Below are 19,136 nucleotides of genomic sequence, written 5' to 3'. Positions count from 1 at the left end.
GAACACGTCAAAGCATTTATGGGTGCTGTCAGTTACCTACAAGGAACTGTATGGTCCGCTGAGGTTTTTTAATCAAACGTTCAGATACGTGCTTTGCCTGCAGAGCATTTCCCCTTCTTGCTGCAGCACGTGAAGTGACTCCTACTTGTTTCTGGATTCTTTCTTTTTTGTGAAACCTCACTTCCACATTAGCAAGATGATTGTGTTGATCAAAGTCAAGCAAGTGTAGCACAAGTAGCATTAGCTCTATTCTGACCTTTGTTTCTAGTAGTTTTCCATGTACTCGTAGGTTAAATCTTTCTGATATATGACAAGCCTTCAGCTTCCTCAAATACCGCATCTAAACAAAGGAAAGTCATTTCTGAGTTCCCCATTTCACGCTCCACCGGACGCAGCGACGGCCTCCCACTTCCCCAGTTCACAGGTGCCGCCTTCACGACAGTCCGCACGTGGTGCGGGAAGGAGGAAAGGAGGAAAGACCCCTCGAGCTGAACGCGGATCCCGACCCGAGCCCGCAGGTGGGCGCCCGAGCGGCCCAGGCCCACGGAGCCGCGAGGGGGCGCGGCCAAACCTCCCGCTGCGCACGGCGGGTCCATGCACCTTGCTGGAGGCGCGGGGCGCCCGGCGCGGTTCGCACGGGGTTGGGGCTACCGGCCCGCCTCCGCCCGCCTCGGCCCCGCCCCGCCCCGGCCTCAGCCGAGCCGGGACGAGCCGTGCCGAGCGGCGGGCAGCGTGCAGAGTGGCGTCTCTACCGGCGGTAGGGTCACGCTGCGGGCGGAGCAGGTGCGGAGGGGCTGGGTTGTCGGGTGGCGTTGACAGCTCCTGGGACCGTGCCGTGCCAGGGTGCGGGAGGGTGCCGGTCGGCTGCTGGTTGGGCGGCTGAGCGCGGTGCCAGGCGGGGCAGCTCTGGGGCTCTCGCGCTCGGTCGGAGGGAGACGCAGAAGAAGGAAAACTGGTGGTGTCTTCGTAAGTATGCCGCGATTAAGGCAGGAAAACGCTTTCCGAACGTGTTGCGGCGCTGAAGTGGGCTATTAGTTTGGACGTGTCCTGGTGAGTGTGCTAATGAGCGTAACAACACCCCTCCCTGCGCACCTTCTGGTTTAATTGAACATGGCATCTGCTGGGTCTTCGTCTGTGCTTTGAAGTATGCCTTAATCTACAGTAGTAATTGTCTTGTGTTCCTTGCTTCATTTTGAATGTGTAAATTCAGCGTGTGATTTGAATTCACGTAGCTGGCCGTAAGTTGGCTTGAGGACTCCTGGTTGCTGGTTTGCTTGCCCCAGGCATATATGGTTGATCCAGTATCAAAAAGTTTTCAGTTCCCTCCTAACTAGCTTATCGGGAAGGATCTGAAGGGCTCTGCTGACTTGAAAAACCGTTTACAATTGGCAACCTTTTTGGTGCTTTCAGCCAAAACGCGATCTGAGCGTGGAATCCAAACTGCATTCTTGCATCTAAAGATGGTCCCTGCAGGTCAGAATTGAGGCGTGCTGGCATAACCAGGAAACTACATATGAGTGTGGGTGGGTTTTTTTTGTGTTTTTTTTTTCCTTTCTTGCTTTTGTGTGTGTGTGTATGTGCGCTTCAGAGACTCCAACTCTTGTAACAAGGCAAAGTAGCAGTGTGGCTTCATGCTGCTCAGGCAGCACTGGGGTGCAGCTTCCCCCCCTCCCTCCCCCCCCTCTGACTCTGCTGTTGGTTTTGAGGAAGTTCTTAATCTGGCACTGTGACTCAGTGTCCTAATCTTTAAAACGGCTTAATAAGACTTGTCACACTTGCCTCCCAGGGATATTAACATGTAATTGATGTTCATGAAGTACTTCATCAGGGAGAAAAGAGGGCATCTTGCTTCCTTCATTTCGCCATTCTATATTGGTTGCTAAATATATTACATGGGTGGAAAACAGATTATCCAATGACCAACTGGCATTCATGTCTCTTATCATATACATGAGCACTTCAAATACGTGTTTGCCCATGTCTGATGACTTTGAAATACTTGTTTTTTTCACTGAATACTACAGGTTTTATTCTTTCTGGAGGACGGGTCATATGGAAGCTCTTTTTTTTTTTCTTTTTCTGCCTGTTATAAGGTCAGTAAACGCTTTGAGAATTAAAATTACACTGACTCACTTAACGCTCAACACATGGTTGATTCAAGTCTTACTCAGACCAAGTCTTATGTTCAGTCTTGTTTTTTGTCATATTTCACTTATTTATCAACTGGAAACATGAACAATAATTTTACCATTCTCTGCTTGAAAGAAGTTGTCTTTAAAACAAGCCCTGTTTTTATCTTTGTACCTTGTATCTTCTTACTTGCTGCCCAGAGCAGTAATTAGCAGCTTTGCTCTCCTGACTTGAATCTCACCCCACCTCCTCTTTATCACTGCTGCCTCCCCCTGGGGCAGATAGCAGTCTGCAGTGGCAGCAGTGCGGTGCTGGGATCACCAGCAACAATTGCTGGGGGACGTCAGGATTCTTTAAATCAGCTGCTGTGAGGTGGGCACACATACTTGTAGCACTGGTGTAATGGTGTTTTTTCAGCTCAAGCCTTGGATTTAGAAATTTTCAGTCCTTTCCCAGAATCTTGATTCCTGCAAGGCTGTGTGCTGGGAGGCTGTTCTGTGACTGGGCTGATTTGCCAAGTATCAGCACGTTCACTTGTGTGTTTCCTTCTATTTTGCCTTTCAGCAAAACATGTTGGGGGGTTAATACCCCTTCATGTTAAGTAAATGTATTGAATTAATACCTAATAGGAAAGGCTTTTAAAATGCTGCTTGATGTTGGCAACTGCTGTTTTCTTCATATGACTTGAAGAAGGAACGGGAAGTGCAGCTTATAATGCATAGTGAAGGCATGAAGTTCCAACAGAAAACTGAAGGATGCCACATTCAAATTCTTCTTCCCCTGTGGTCTGCAGCAAGCGGCCTGACTTTTCCTGCCTTGCCTGTAAATGTGGGCAAATCCATCAGTGGCTTTGTAAATGTTAAAAAAAGAAAAAGAAAGAACGAGAAAGAAATACTCTGTTCTTAATTTTGCATTTCCTTTCTTTGTTCTTTGTTGCCTTATTGTTAACCTGAAGATGTAGAGCAGTATGAAATGTCTGATATTATGGTGGTATTTTGAATTAAATATTAGGTATTTGGAATTAAAATTTTATGTTGACCGTGTCTCATGAGAAATGTGGAGATGAGAGCCCCTCTTTTTGGGTGCAGGAAGCCATAAATGAGAGGTGAAGCACATTCGCTGAGAAAGCAGCTAGCAATCAACTCTTTCACCTCTTTTAACACGTACCTTGTATCTGCTCCAGCTGTCTCACTGCTCTGGTATTTTATAATTAGTATCTTGAAAACTCAAGGGAAAACTTTCAAACGCTATGTATTTCCCACTGGGACTCTTCCACGTGGCTGTAACATTTGTTGTGAGACCTTGGTAACGTGTATCTGTTCTTCAGCCGGGTTGGATTCTCCTGGTGTCAGCAGGAAATCTGGCTTTCTACTGGAAGAGACCATACTTCTTAGGAGCATGGTGTGTTTTGATTCCCTTGAAATGAAGTTGATGTCAGGTGACTGAAATTGAGGTCTGCCTTCCGATGTGGCGCTTCTGTTATTTCAGCTTGCTCTCGTGTTGTGTCCATAGTCAGCGAGTTACAGGATGGCTGAGGATGGCTTTGTGTGTCTGTACAGGCAGCCTGGCGTGCTTGTATACGTATAATACATAGGTACTTGTAAAATATACACTTACAGTGTGCACTTTGTACAAGAGCAAATTGTTTTGCTATACCTTTTCAAGTTCTTTTTGCTTGAAGAGTCCTTGTGTACTTGCCATAAATTTGGAAAATGCAGCCTCTGCTCTGTGTCTGGCAGCCAGGCTGCCAAGAAGGGGGGGGGGGAGGCATGCTGTTTGGCTTGCTTGTCACCAGGACTGGTTTTAGAGGTGTTTATGCTGACAGATTGACTCCTTCAGAAGTGGTATTAGTAGTTCAGGGTATTCCAGCACCAGAGGCTAGACTGTTTCCAGAAAATAGAGATATTCTAAATTAAGGCCATTAAGTGTCCACTGATTCAGTGACTGCAGATACACAGTTAATACTGTATTGTGACACATTCTGGAAATGGCTGGGTTTATTTTTGACATGGAGAAGATGACTAAGAATAACTCTTTCATCTATGCATACTTGCAAGTGAAAACTTCCCCAAAATGATCTTTAGTCATGTTTATACTCTTAGGTCCATGAAAGGAGAAAAACTGACTTAGGCTGAAGTCTGAGAAATGTGCGCTATCAGGCTGATTTCCTGCTCCAGATGACTGTTCAGTGAGTTTTGGTTTTATTTGGGAAGCTTTTTTCTTTTCCCCTCCAAATGTTTGGGGGCAATCTAACATGTGTGATGAGGGGCATGGTGAAGAAGCACAGGTCCTTCTCAGGAGAGGCAGATGCTACCACAGCACAAATTCTGATAGATGCTATTGTCCTTGCTTATCTCCTCAGTTTCTAATTGTGTTAATCTCAGTGTCCCAGTAACTCAGATTTAAATAAGAAATGTAACTTCAAAAAAGTTGCTGGATGAAACTCCAGTTAAGTTCAGAGTTTCCTGTACTTGTGTTTGTTTCTTGTTGCTCTTTCCATCTTAGAGCTGTGATGTAAGACCTTCTGAGGGGGGAACAATTCTGAAGACAGCCCATGGCTTCAGTCCTCACCTGCCTGGCTCTTTGTGGGCACCTTGCTACGTTTTGTTAATTGGTGGCCAAAGACTTGCTGCTTGGGACTCTTTAGGCAGATGGTTTATCAAATTGTGTGTTGGGAATGTGTCAACTAGATTTAACACTTTGTTCTTGTCTCTGGTATCTGCATTGGTGTGGACAAACAAAGCCAGTGGTTTCTTTACTTGCTACATTCAGCCAAGTGGATGCTACCGGTTTAGATTTTAAAATGACTGTAAATGCATGTTATGGATTTTTGGCTTCTTAAATAGTAGGTTCTTTGGATCCTTTAGTCCACAATAAACCCTTCTCAGACCTTTTAAGCTTACAGCTTATTGCCCATGAAGACTGCAGTAATGCCTAAGGGGGTGTTAGAGTTTATCTTTCTGTGTAACTGACGTAGTCAAGGATAAAAATAGAATTTCCAAAGCCATCTGAAATTTTTTTGTTGGGAATATGTGGGTATGTTTTCAACTAACTTTAAATAGTCTTACTGTAATTCAGGCTTGCACCCATAAAATTTGCACGAGGGAAGACTCTGTTTTAATAGCGTGTCTTTTGAAAAACTGAGTACACCAAAATGCTATTTAGTTTAGATAAGGTATTTTGCTGTCCTGAATATTATCTGAATAGTCAACTCCAAAGGCTTTTAAATCTTTGATGTGTTTTCCCGGTCTATTGTCTGCAAATCAAACATGGAGATGTCCAGCAACAAATTAATAAAAAGCAAAGCAGAAGCTGAAGCAGGAGATGCCTCTTTCTCCCATGTCTCTGAGAAGACTTGGGTTTGGCACATAATGTAATTCTTATTTGCATTCAATTGGCTGAGTGTGTGTCCCAGTAACTATAATCTGTGCTATTGGCTGAGGTGAGTCCCATCTGCTAGAGTCGTTAGGGATGTGCAGTGCCCTAGGCCTCTGCACCTGTGCACACGAGTGGATTTAGAGAAACAAGCACAGTCTCTGAAGACAGCTGCTAAAAGCAAGGGAGGAGTTCAAGATGCAGTGCAGAGTTCTCAGCTGACGCTTTTTCTGTCTGAGAAAACCCTCTCATTAAACATTACCTTTACTGGAGTTTAAAGATAGTAAGTAGTTTTTGTTTTCTGCTTTCTTATGAGATCAGCTTTCTTTCGTAAAGAGTCATCTGTTGTATGCATTCATTATCATCAAGCTTTTCATTATGAATTTTCTTCATGCTGTGTCACTCTGTACTGAGCTGGGGAATAATTTTAAGTTGTAGTCTGAACTGATTAGTAGAAGATTCAGGGTTTGTTCTTCAGGAAGTGCTTGGACTTGGCTTCGTGGTATGTGCTAATATTTTTAACAATATATTTGTTCATGTCACTTCACCTCATCTGTCAGTCCAGCATAGTATATACCTGTACACTTGAATCCTCTCTGAGTTTCACCTGTTAGAGGTTTTAAAGGAGGGACCATCCCTAGAAGAGAACTTACTTCTCCAGGCCTTGTTTCCCTCCTAGCTTGGCTAAAGGAGCTGCTGATGGAGGGTGATGTTTTGGTTTGCATGATTCATATGATTCGGTTCTCTCTGAGATTCAAATTCAAAGTCTTCAGCCCAGTATTTGGTTTTCCCTTTACACTGAGCGCTATGAATACCTATGATTGTCATCTGTGCTGTATTGCTATAACTTCAGAAAATTGCTTAGATAATTGCACAGCTGTAGAAACAGCAGAATACTGAAGTCTGGAGATATTTGTCAGATGTCATGGTTATACTTTGTAAGATGAATGCAAAACCTAAGCTCCTTCTCTTTCTATCTGTGGAGTCTTAAATAACAGCTGACACTCCTCTGTATGGTATGTGTATTCAGAGCATGAATGTGGTTGAATGAATATCAGAAATGTGCACATTTAAGGCTTGAAACAAGCTCCATAAACATGAGCTATTTGTGCATACTCAGAACCAAAGTCAGTGTATGTAACCAAATACCTCTTGTCGTAATTGCTCTCTGAAACACTGCCCTTGCCCCAAGTCAACATTAGGTGTCCTAGCAAATGCATTAGGAGGAATAAGGCTTGTATTTGGGACTCAGTAAGTTCTCACAGCAAACCTGTTAAGACAAAAGAAACGTCTTTCTGTTGCTGCAGTGGGGGTATATAAGAGAGACGAGAAGGATTAGGGTGGTTGACTTTATTTCCTGGAAATGAATAGCATACGTTTTTCAGTGCATAAAACGGATATTACTCAGTTTCTGATGGGCTTCCTTGTAAAAGTGTCTTGAAGCGGGGATTGGCTTAAATCTGTCGCTCGCGTTCTTGACGTGCAGTATTATGTGAAGCGATCTCGTCACACAGGCATGCAGTGTGCCGTGATGTATAAATAACCCTGTGTGTCAAAGGTAATTTTAGACAATGTGCCAAATATTTAATGAAGTGCTGGGTCTCGTCCTGGCTATCTGGTGTATATTTGGGAGTAGGTATCTGAGTTGAACTGCGGCAGAGGGGTGATGAGTAATGTAATACTCTCCGACATATGCTGCTGAGCGACTTCATACCGCACAGTAAGACAGCCAGCGCTGCAGGTCAGCTGCATCTTATTTGTGACTGATACCTAGATAAGTGGACAGACAAATAGGTTAATACTCGCTAGGCCTACCTGCCTTGGTGCATGCTGAGGAAAAAAGAATTGCCTTTTGTATTTTTTTGTGGTGTTCTAATGAATGTTTTGCGTCTGAATTGTGAAGATTAAATATGGAGTAGCATGCAGAGGGGGATGGCTTTGCTCCTTCAGGAGCACCGCTTTCCCACGTGGGGAAAACTCAGTGGGATGCTGACTACAGGCAGTTCAGTATGATGTCCTTCCATGCAGTTAAGGTGTCCTGGGGCTGATGGCAGTCCTTAGAGAAAAGTGGATTGGGGAGGTGCACCAAGAGCTTGCCACAGGCCTGGATGTGGGCAGCAATGGAGGATATGTGCCCTTTGCTTGGAGCAGTCGCTTCTTTCTAGGTTTACTCCTGGTCTGGGGCTGAAACGCCACAATTGGGAATTTTCTTCTCTGTGTTTATGGTAGGAAGGAGATCCACAGGGTCTTTAGCATGCACTTACTTAGGCAAAAATGCAAAGTGCAGGGTTATTTTCTTTCCATATTCCTTTTTACTGAGGAAGGAGTTGTGAATACATGCGTATGGAGCGTCCAACAAAGTTTTTCATGATAAATACAGAAGTTTTGTTATATTTTAATGCTTTCATTGTGCATGCATTTAGAATATACACCACTGAACAAGCTTACAGCTGCTCCTTTAGCTACTATTAGACTTAATGAATGAGTTGATGTTATTAGTAACTTGTGTAGAAGCATCTTCAGTCTCAGTTATGGTATCAAAATAGTGGTCTCCCATTTGCTGTGTTCTTTATGCATTAATACAAAACCAAAGGAATTACACAGCTATCTCAGAGCAAGGTGAGACACTTCTATGTGTTGTTATGTAAGTGGAGTCCAAGGTTCAACCTGAGAGCTAAGCACACAGGTGACTTAATGCTGTTTCACAGTTTCTTGACTCAGCTTTTTCTAATGGAGTGCTTGTATGCATCCTTCAGACAGTCAGGTAAAACAGGTAGCTTTACGAAGTAATATCACTATGCATCTCTCTTCTTCTTGGTAGGTAGGTTTAGTGGGTTTTTTGGGAAGTAAGACATTCAGTAGGACATGACTGACCTAGACTTTAATGGAATACTTGTGCTTAAGGTGTTCTGGTTCATTTGAAATCTCCAACTAATATAACTGCAAATATTGTCTTCCGGAAAATAGCTGTAAATAGCTGTGTAATTATTTAGGTATCACTTTTAGTTGACTGATTTCTACTGTAAATAAAGGAATGCTGTATATAGTGTAGCAGGTTTGCATTTACATACAAGAAGTAAACATTGATCTATGACAGATTGAGAGCAGGAGTAACTGCTTTCCATATTTGTTGGCTCTACTGCAGTAACATACAGATATGCAAAAAACGGGAAGGCTTTCCTTGTCTATCCGCCTAACTGGTTGTCCTGTAGCCAATATGCAAAACATATTGACCTGTAGCCCCATTAGCCCTGTGCAAAATGTATTGAAAGTATGCCTGAGAGAGAAGTTCCAGTAATTCTCTCTGCAAAGTAGAGTGTAAGCAAACCCACGTTGCTGCTTTCTCTAACTTTCTTGCTAGGTGTCAACAGGCATTGTGGTTGCCTTCAATGCTTTTGAAGAGTTGAGGGAAATCTTTGTTGTATTTATTTTTAATGACTGTTTCTTTAACAAAGAGGTTACATCTTCTCAGAAGTAGCTCTTACTTTTAATCCAGTTGTTCAGTATCTTGTGGGGATATTATGCCAGAAGAAGGGCTGGGCTGAAATGAATGTGTTGGGGTTGGGCTTTTTGTTTTGTTGTTCACTTGTTTTAAATTTTGAAGAGGGAAGTGCAGGTGAGCAGTGGTTTCTTCCTTTGGCTGATGATTCCGTTGTGATTTTTAAAGATTTCCCCTCTCCTGGGGAAAGCTGTCCAGAAGGGAGAGAGCTTCTCTCTTTTCTGCCAGGAATAGACAATTTAAAGTGAAATCTACTCAGTGGTTCTGGACCTAGTCATTAGAAACCGGTATTGACAGTAGACATACTATCCCCTCATAACTAGAATTAAGCAGAAAAGACAAGATTTACATTAAGTGTTTGCTTATCTTACAGGACCGTATTCACATGCGCAGTCTGTCAAGTGCATCTGCAGTCACCGTTGTGTTTTTAGGAATAGAATCCTAATTTTCACTATTTTTCACCTGACGTATTTTAAACTTGCATAGAATCTTCCAAGTCATTATCCTGTATTAGAAGTTGACATCTTGCGACATGGTAGCTTTTTTCCCATTAGGGTTTTTTAAACTTCATTTTCAATGTGTAGATAACTTACTTTGCTGTGTATTTGGGGGTGAGATAAGAAGCGACCCTGAATTTCACATTGGTGGTTGAGTAGTGATGTACCTGAATACAAGCTTAGTCATATGCTGTGATGCTGATGAGTTTCGCTTGGCACACCCCAGCAGGTACAGGCCCTGCCCTATTTTCAGCAGAGCCATCTTCTCTGTGGTGCAATTGTAGATGACTGGCTTTGTTTTACAGCAGTGGCAGTGTAATGATAACCTTGCCAATGCTGAGGGGAGGTGGAAACATCTGACCTTTCTGCTTGTATAGCACATTTAAAAATTTCACTGGAGATGCTTTGACCTGAAGGGTTTTGGTCAGTGTCACTTGAAGTAACTGCAGTGAGGCTTCTGTAAGAAGGTGTCTAAGTGGTGGTGAGACTTCAGTCCAAGATTCTTTTTTTCTGAGAAAACTTTGTTTTTCTAGTTCTTTCTGTTTTTCACCTTTAGTCATTTATCTTCCCATTCTTTTTTCAACTCTAAGTCTATATATTCCTGTCACTTCTGATTAAAATGTTCAGCTTTATGCCATGAGATGCACTGGTGGGCAGTCTTGTAGCTATTAGAAAAGTAAAATGTTTGCAGAAGCATGGTTGAATTCATTTGGGAAGTTGCAGTAGTTGTATTGGTACCTATTGCTAACAAAGTGGGTTCTGTGTCCTGGGGACCAGAAAAATACTGAGTTATTGTGCCTCTTAAGGCAGGAATTATCTGTGTCTATAAGGTCACAGCAGTCTGTCACAGGCTGAAGGACTCTGCTATAAAGGTAGCACCTGGGAGCGCAGCACATTTTCTTTGCGTTTTCTGGCATTTTGCAGATCCAGAGAAATAAAGACAGGGTAGTAGTAGCTATGTTGAAGGACCTTGGTGATGTTCCTTGGCCCTGCCTGTTGAGTATGCACCGTAAAGCAGACTGACTGGTTCTCCAGTCTGACCTTTTAACCTGATGATGATGATCAGGGCTTTGCCGGAGTGCTGTGAGAAATGGTGGTTCTGAAGTAGCCCAACCAGTGCAGGTCTGCTGAGAAGTAAATGAAGAATCAGGTGAGTGTGGCTGCACCAGTGGCCAGAAGATGACTGCCAGGGGACTGCGTAGACCCCTCAATCTCTGGTTTTAGAGGAAGGGGCTTTTTGCCTGTAATGTGTACAGACCTGTTTAGAATACAGCCATATCTGAAAATACCAAGGTGAGCTTCTCATGTGTTGCTGTATGCTTCCTGCCAAGATGCCTGGAAGAAATATGTTCTTTAACAGTGGATTCAAAATTAACTGATACTGTGGATATTAAGCCAATGACCTGCTGCCTCCTGCATGCTTTTTCCCCAGTAATCTCAGAACAGCTTTATATATTCAAAATAGCATTTCATGTGCTTGTCCTGTGGGCAACAACAGAAGAGACTGTAATGACCATTCAGGTAACTCAGCATCTGTCAATTTTTTTGCAGTTTTCTTCAGTTTCCTTCTTTTATGCAAACATTTGGCATTTTTAGCTTAATTTTCCACTGAAACAAAGCGCTGAGAAATCCTATCATGCCAATTACAAACAACTAGGAATACACTGTTTTGGCCCTGGAATGCTCATACTGCTCCCTTGGACAGTGTGTTGGTGACATCCAGGAGTGGTGGTTAGCAACAGGCAGGGATGAGAGCTGAACTGCATGTGGTGAGCTGAGGAACGCAGATACGCCACAGTATGGAATACAACAGATGACTGTCCTGAAGGGCTCTATGTCAGCAGTGGCAGCAGGAACCCTGGAATACACACAAACACGGTCCCTGTAAAATATCCTTGGGTGTGTGTGCATGTAGTTTTAAATGTGGCAGTTTAAAGTAGCAGGTTAATCTTGCTAGAAAGGAGCCTGTTTCCCCTTGATGCAGATGACAGTATGTCTGATGAATCTTGTTTGAAAGGAACTCCCTGAAGTTTGATAGCATCAATGAAGAAGTTGGGCTCAGTCTGGCTTTGATAGAAATATCAGGTCTGAAAACCCTCTCAACCTGCCTAGCTGTCAGAAGCACTACCAAAGACATACTAATGTTCTAAGCCTTTGCTGTGATAATCTATACTGTGCGCAGAGGAGATTCTGAACTATTTGAACTTAATGATTTTCGTGTTGACCTGCACTGGGCAGGAATGTGAGCAGGGGTGAAAACTCCCAAGTTGTGTCTTGATGAAATGGACTGATTCTGTGATTGTTGCAGTCACTTCCTGGCTCCTTTTCCCAAGAGCTTCTGATTTAGAAATGTATTATAAAAGTCAGCTCCAATGCGAGCTTTTCCAGGTTACTTTGCTTTTCAGTTCCACCCTTCCTCCCCCTAATCACACTGGTTGGAGAGCTTTTGTTTAGGTTATGTGCCTAGTGCAATATACATGCAAAAGCAAGCACTGTTCCTTGAATATTTGGCTTTTAGAGCTCATAAAGTTCCCTTTAAATGCGTTCCGTGCTTCCTCTCCAGGTAATTTCATTTAAGGTTTAGTTGGTATGTTGACTTGCTTTTTGAAAGGGTGGGGGGAGAGGGTGGCTCATACTGTGCTTTGGATACTATATCCATTTGGACCTATTGTGCCAACTGTCCAAAAGTTTTGATGTGTGCTTTTTTCTTCCCCTCCCTCCATGCAGTAAATGCACGATACCCAAATCCAAACTGTGCTCACGTGCCTGTGGGTGCAGCGTGTACTGAAGAACCTGTTTTTAACATCAGTTCAAAATTGAAAGGGGAAGTGTTGTATTTTTATGTTCGTAATGGGTCAGCTCTTACTGAAGGAAGGTATCATTGCTTTTCTTTGCTTTCTGCTGTTTATCACTTGCTTGTTCTCTTTGGAAATCCAAGTAGCTGTGCCAAACTGTTTGAAACAAAATATTTTTCTTTTTTAATAAGTCCAAGCTGGAAAGTAAAGCCAAGGAACAAAAAGTGACCCACTTTAAAATTATCTTTCTTTTTTTTTTCCTTCTCTCCACACAGTAATGCATTACAAATGTGAAATGTAGTAAATATAGTTTATGGATATTTCTATCAATGTAAGTAATTTCTGTAGCAGAGTAGTGGTGAGTGGTGTCACATAGGGGTCCTTTGGTTGCACATTCCTAGCCAGCATCCATCCCTGTGCTGTTGCAACAGAATTTGGTCTGTTCCAAACATGGATACTCTTTTGTCTGTGACGTCCATCACCAGCCACCTCTGTGCTGATGTTCAGAGCTCAGACTCAGTACAGCAATGGCAGAGCCACGAGCCAAGTACGTATCATTACAGTGTATGCAGGCAAGTTCTATGCTGTTCTCCTGGATTTGTGAACACTTGGAGCCCTGGGTAGTGATACCCAAGAATGTTGCTTTTTAAAGATGCTGCAACAAAGCCCATGCTGCTATTTTGTGCATCATGGATTTTTCTGCAGCAGAGATGAATAATGTTTCTCTAACTCTTGAAATATTTGTTTCTTGCACTTTGTTTTTCTTCATTTTTTTGGGAGGGTATTGCTGAGAGAGGGTAGAAATTGTGCTGCATGTTTTCTTCCAAAAATATTGCTTCTACTTTCAGAAGCAATCTCTCTTCTAATCTATTCTGGTAAAGCTTAAAAGGACAAAAAAGGAAAGCAGTTTTAAAGCTGTTCAAGTAACTTTTCTTTTTTGTTTTCTTACGTAAATGTTCCCTAGAGCATAGTTTGGTGTCTTAACCTAAATTTTCTGGTTTTCCACCACCTTCTGGCTGACTTCTCTAAGATCCTCTTTGCAGTTTCCCAGTGTCGTTCAGTGGCTGGTTTTTGGTGTTGAGCTGACAGTTCTGTAGCCAAGGAACACCTCCAACTTGGAAATACTTTTTGTTGTTTTTTCTTTCTTTAACTTATTCGTGGTTCCTATGGATTCTGGAGCAACTGCTAATATCAATATATGATATCATCATCAATATGATGAGCCACAGGAAGTACTGCATGCTAACATGCATTTAAAAATTGTAACAATTGAACATGATTCCCAAAAGTACACATATACACACATGAAAATACTGCTCAAAATGTTTTATTTCTATGATGATCAGTACTGCCACACTGTCTTTGTTTTCAGTAGGTTAATCCTGGTTATTGATCTGAAAGTCTGATGCCTGCAGATGAAGGCTGCTCAGCCAAATGAGTTACTGTGGCATGGAGCAGTTGGTGTCCTGAGGCTCTTGTGTGCTGTTTCATTCCCCTGTTCAGTTCCTGGATAATTGCTGCTGCCCCAGTAATAAGAGAGAAACCACAACCTGCAATGTGCTCCTGAAAGCTCTGGTCTTGAATTCTGTGACAGTTAATATCCCTGCCGTTCTTTTTTCCTCCTTTTCCTAAGATGCACCCAGGGCAATTTGCTTCAGCATCGCCTTTGTTCATGGTTTTCCTTAAAAAGAGGAAAAAGAAACATTAGCTTTCTTTTTTTTAGACCAATCCTGCAGGAAAAAAGTCCATCAGTCTCATTTTGGTATCTGCTGTTCTCTGTCTCTCACTGAGTGGCACATTCCGGTCTCTCCAATTGATGGTTTGGAGCAGTTAGGTTTGAGCAGCAGCAGCAGTGCCCATTGCTTTTCTCTGCCCTCTGCCTGAGTTGTGACTGGCTGCAGGAAAGGATTAGCCATGCTGGGTGAGGGCTCACACTGCAGACAGCAGTAAGATGTAAAGGCTGGTTGGCCCCTTTACCCTGCACTCTTTGATGGGGAGAAGTGCTGCAAACGTGGCAGCACGTCCTCGAGCACTGCTGAGCTCGGCTCTCCTGTGAGAGCTTTGTGCCATTGTGCTCGTTGTCCTGTCCTGCATTATCCCTGTTCTCAAAGTGACATGAACTGACAGTATTTCCGTAACTGCTGACTGAGAGTCTGCTTTTTCCTGGTTTGTGCATTTGTTCTTCTTTCATGGTGTACTTACTTCCATAATTATGTCTCCTTGCGTACAAAGGGAAGGCTGTACTAGAGGAAGTGCTGCTGCCAAATGTGGCTCAATTGTGTTGGTATAGCTACATCCATACCAGGCATTTTGCTGACTGCTTTCTGACTAGCTGACTAGTTCTGTCAGATAGTGAGTTTGTTCCCTTTGTATGCTTCTCAGGGACAGTTTTTCTTGTGACCTGAGGAGGATGCGGGGCTGTGATGGGAGTGTGATGTGGACCCTGGCAGCTGTGTGATGCGGGTGGTGTGGGGGCTGATGTAGTGTTGGTAGCTCAGTGGAAAATGGGGTATTAATCACTGCCTGAGGTTGTCAGACTCCTGTCCAAACATCCTACTGAAGGTGGGCAATATTGTACTGATAAACCCACCAGCCCACTGCCTGTTCTGTGATAAGTTGCTGTACCTCAGCTGTTCAGAGTGCGAGCTTGAAACTTTTATTGTCATAGTATCAAGAGAAAGGCAGCACTTGCAAAGAGCTTAAAGTTTGTCTGTTTAACAGTTTTCACTGATGGCTTTTCATAACATCAGTTATGACATCAGTGTTCATAACTTAAATAACGGACACCTTTTCTTAAGAGGTGCACTTAATTGCTGGATGATGTTAAATTCTTTATGCTGTACTTTTTTCCTCTTGTGCTCCCAACCTAAGAGAAATAAAAGCATAAGCTGTCTACTGTTGTTTATACTGTGTTTCTAATTTATTACAGCAGAGCTGAGAAATGTTCTTTCTTACAATTAGTCTAAGCAGGAGTTAGATTTTATTATCTTGTTTACATATGACATTAGCCCCCCCTAAAGCATGAGGCTTACTCATTTAAAGTTGGCTTTGAAGATGTTTACTATATGGAAACTTGGGACCTTTTACTAGAGCCTTTAGCACCCTTGCTAGAAATAATAGGTTTTAAATACTTAACTGTAAGCTGCATTCTTTAAACAAACAAAAGACCAGGACAAAGCCCCAAAACCCTCAAGTTGAATACTTCTTTGTTTAACTGTCTAGAAAGCTCATGAAGTAGTGTGTGGCCCTTATGTGTGCATTAATATTGGCCAATTAAATTATAAATTCCCTGAAATTTACATTCATCCTAACACAATTTTCTATTATTCTTAAAATTCCTGTGCTCTTCGTTGCGTCTTACAGGAAGCTTGTATGCATGAAAGAAGGAGGTTATGTGGGAGATGGTAAAAACGAAAGAAAACAAAATCTTGAATGTTACTTTTTTTTACCTCATTTTTATCCATGAATAATTACTAGAAAAATATCTACCCCATAGATGGCACTTTTGCTTGAAGCAATTCATCCTGCTTATTAGCTCTATTTAGGAAAGCATCATTCTTAGGTAAAGAAACTAAGTCGATGACTTCAGTTGTGTGAAGCGATGCGTGTGTCTGGCCCTGGTTTATTGGCCGTTTAGGTTCTTTCTGGAATCCAGTACAGGCACATGCATAGTTTGATGCAGAATGATTCATAATGAGAAATCAGTAATAAATTAATGCTAATGATAAATATCGTTGCTGTGAACTTGTTCACGTTTTTCTCTAGTCCATGAGCATGAAAGCTCTAGGGTATGTGGCAAGCCCAGCTGGCTGTCAGACGTGGGTTTAATTGATTTCAGCCTGAAGGATCTGTAAAATACCCAGGTGTGCTTGGGTGCTCTCTGCCTGTGCCCATGTTTATACATGTTTTCATGGGGTTGCTCTTGCTAGATAAGTGCATTCAAGGTTTAATGCATGCCGGTACCAGATTAAAAATAAAATCCTCCCCTAAATGATGTGAGATGCCAGGTTCCACTTTCCTACATCAGTGTGTGGACTATGAGCTATGTCAGATGCACAAGCTCCAACTATCTGGGTGAATCCAAATTACAAATGCCTCCAGCAAAGAGCAGCCCACCATTACGGACCGCATCGCTGATTCTCGTGGTAATAAGAAGCACTTTTATATGCAAGTTACAATCAGTGTAAAATGAATGATTGCCTTCATTGTGCTAACATCACAATAATAATTGGGCTAATCACTGGAATCAAAAGTTACAGTTTATGATGGCATAGGTGTTATGATGCCATTTGTTTTTTACAATTCATTCCTCAGAAATATGTCAGTGTTTCTGATCAGAAGTTTGAGCATGTGCTGCATACAGGTGCTTGAAAACGTATGCATGGCTGTTCATTTGAAATACTGTGCCTAAGCTTTACAGAATGAGTCCTGAAGGGTTTTAGTGATAGTCACTGGGCAGGATTTCTTGTGCAGGTGGAGGAAAGGTTCTGCTTTAGCTGAACCCCACTGTAGCGGGTGCAGGTTACTGAGCCTCCAACCACGGCATGATGCATGTGGCCCATTGGGCAGCATCCTGGGCTTTGTCCGTGCCAGCGCTATGTTTGCATGAATGCAGACTTGCAAGCTGCTGGCTCTAGGGACTCATCTCACTTTACTGTCAGTGTCTTAGCGTATGCCTCCTGTAAAACCAGAAACTGCAGACCAGCAGCATATAGAAATAAACAGGATTATTTTTAAATTTTTATTTTTAAATTCCAAGGAATGAGAATTTATTTATGTGACAGATAAAATAAAATTATCTATCTGTAGGATTTTATGTTTCCTTGTTATGTATCTAAAATATTAACTGCAAAGCTAGTGTGCTTGTGTGCATGCTTTCAGCTATATTTTATTATGGGCAGATGTAGCAGGTTAAATCAGCACAGCAGCACTTGTTTGGAAGGCTGCTTGAAACGTCTCGTATGACTTCGGCAGAACAAGCTGATAGCATGTACAGTAACCTTTTAAGTTCATAGGCACAGAATGTCTCAGTAGGAACTGTTTTGAATTCCATACTTGGCCTGAGAAGTTATTTTGCAGGAGTTCTGTGGAAGTCAGCTCTTTATATTAAAAAAAAAAAGAATAAGAATGTAGCTGTTTAGAAGGAGAGGCTGTTGGTGAGGCTTTTTTTCAGGAGTAATTTCTGTTCATTGCTGTTTCTGTTAGGGTTGTGTGTCTTAAGAAATGTTTTCTATTTGTCACCAATAGAAAACAAGTATTTTAGGCAGATCTACTTTTGTGTTTTTTAACTAGTTTTTAACTCTCTAGCAAAGCAAGAGAGAGCTTCAGCTGTTACCAGACTCATATGATGTCAGTTTGAGGAAAACATGCAGAGAAACCAAACTACCAGAAATCTATGTTTCCTCCAGATATAAATATTTATATTTAAAATGGCCACCATGCAAAAACAAAGTGTGTGATGCAAACAGAAACTAAGTTGAAAAGCCCAGAAGCATCCAGTTTCACGTGCAAATGTCAGTTATTGTAATGATTTTAGACTTTTTTTAGACTTTTATAGCAGGGAAGAGATAGCAGATATACTTTAATTTTTACTGATGATGATGAAATGCTAAAGTGAATGGTTTCTATAGATGCTGCAAAATCCACTCATTTGTTCCTGTTGATGTTTTTAACCTTAAGCAAACAATAAATGTATTGTGTCCTGCATACTGAACTAAAGTCTTAATAACAGAATTTATTCCTGGTAAATTAGACTGTATTGAAAATGTAATCGGGATTAGTGGTATTGAAATGCTAGGAATTCAGTTCCTTTCCAGTCTTTCTGAGGAACTTGTTCTCAAGCATTAGAAACAGCACTAAGATATTAAGGAAGGACTTAAAAGTGCTGCAAGTTTGAATTAAAATTAGCAGTTTTCTCCCTCTTCACTTGGACAAAAAGCCTCAAAATGCTGCTGACAAGCACTCTGCAGTTATCAGTGTCAAAAGTTAGTCATTTTCATTTAATGACTCATGTATGTCAACTGTTTGCTGTATTCTGCTGAAGGACTTCCTGTGCAGACATGAGCTGGCTCTGTTACGCTGATTTACCTAGCGATAATTAGTGAAATTATCCTGACAGAGGAGCAGTTTGGTTTGCTACTCTCAAAATCATCTGCAGGAATGCCAACCGAGACTGCTAGCATTTGTTTTCCTATGTATATGGTTGTGTATGTAGCATTGCTTTAATTTCTACTTTTTCTGTCCTTTTTCCAATGCCTTTCTTTAAGTCGTGGTAGGATCTTCACTTTCTCCTTGGGTAGCTACCAGGGTTGAACAGCAGTTATCAAATTTTCTCATCTGATGTTCCTGTTTCCTCCCTGACTGGAGGCAAAGAGGGTCCAAGTTATCAAAATGCAACCCTTGTTCTTCTCAGTGTCTGCAGCTTGAGGCTGGGAGCCCTCCAGAGATTCCTGTAAATACCATGGGAAGTCACGAGGACAGCCAGATTCTCACATGCACTTAGTACATTGTACATGAGACCTATTGTTAACTACAAATCTGACCCAGAGTGGCCAATACCCATGAGTGCTTCAGTTTTGACATAACTGTCTACAAACTGTTTCCTGCTCTCTAATTCTTTTCTGTGGTCCAGTTTTATACATGGCTGAAATACTTCAGTAACATGAACACTTTTTTTGGTGTTTGCTCCCAGAAGTGCAGTAGTCACTATGAAAAGCATAGGTTAGGGTTTCTCAACACGAGAGCTCACCTTGAAAAGATTTTCAAGTCTGTTTTATCCTTTGCATGAGCTATATGATGAAGGAGGAAAAAGAGTAAATGGTAGTATTCTAAGAACTCAAT

General features: G+C 42.0%; 1 protein-coding gene across 6 annotated transcripts in view; it reads left to right on the top strand.

Moving 5' to 3' along the window:
• The first annotated feature begins 497 nt into the window (after positions 1-497).
• The window catches only part of MICAL2 (microtubule associated monooxygenase, calponin and LIM domain containing 2), a 120,942-nt gene continuing 102,303 nt past the window's right edge, over positions 498-19,136 (top strand). For 2 of the 6 annotated variants that reach the window (XM_042813753.1, XM_042813758.1), the window contains exon 1: positions 703-783. The gene's annotated coding sequence lies outside the window, so the exon portion shown is untranslated. Of the gene's footprint in view, positions 519-702; positions 784-885; positions 967-1,029; positions 1,051-19,136 lie in introns of those variants that run through there. The other 4 variants (XM_042813756.1, XM_042813755.1, XM_042813754.1 and 1 more) reach the window with 4 other exon arrangements.

The sequence above is a fragment of the Centrocercus urophasianus genome, unplaced genomic scaffold (genome assembly GCF_019232065.1).
Source record: "Centrocercus urophasianus isolate 14NV4802_14NV808 unplaced genomic scaffold, USGS_Curo_1.0 seq_14, whole genome shotgun sequence".
Lineage (NCBI taxonomy): Eukaryota > Metazoa > Chordata > Aves > Galliformes > Phasianidae > Centrocercus > Centrocercus urophasianus.
The sequence above is the reverse complement of the archived record's forward strand: the minus strand, read 5'-3'. Positions and strand labels throughout refer to the sequence as shown.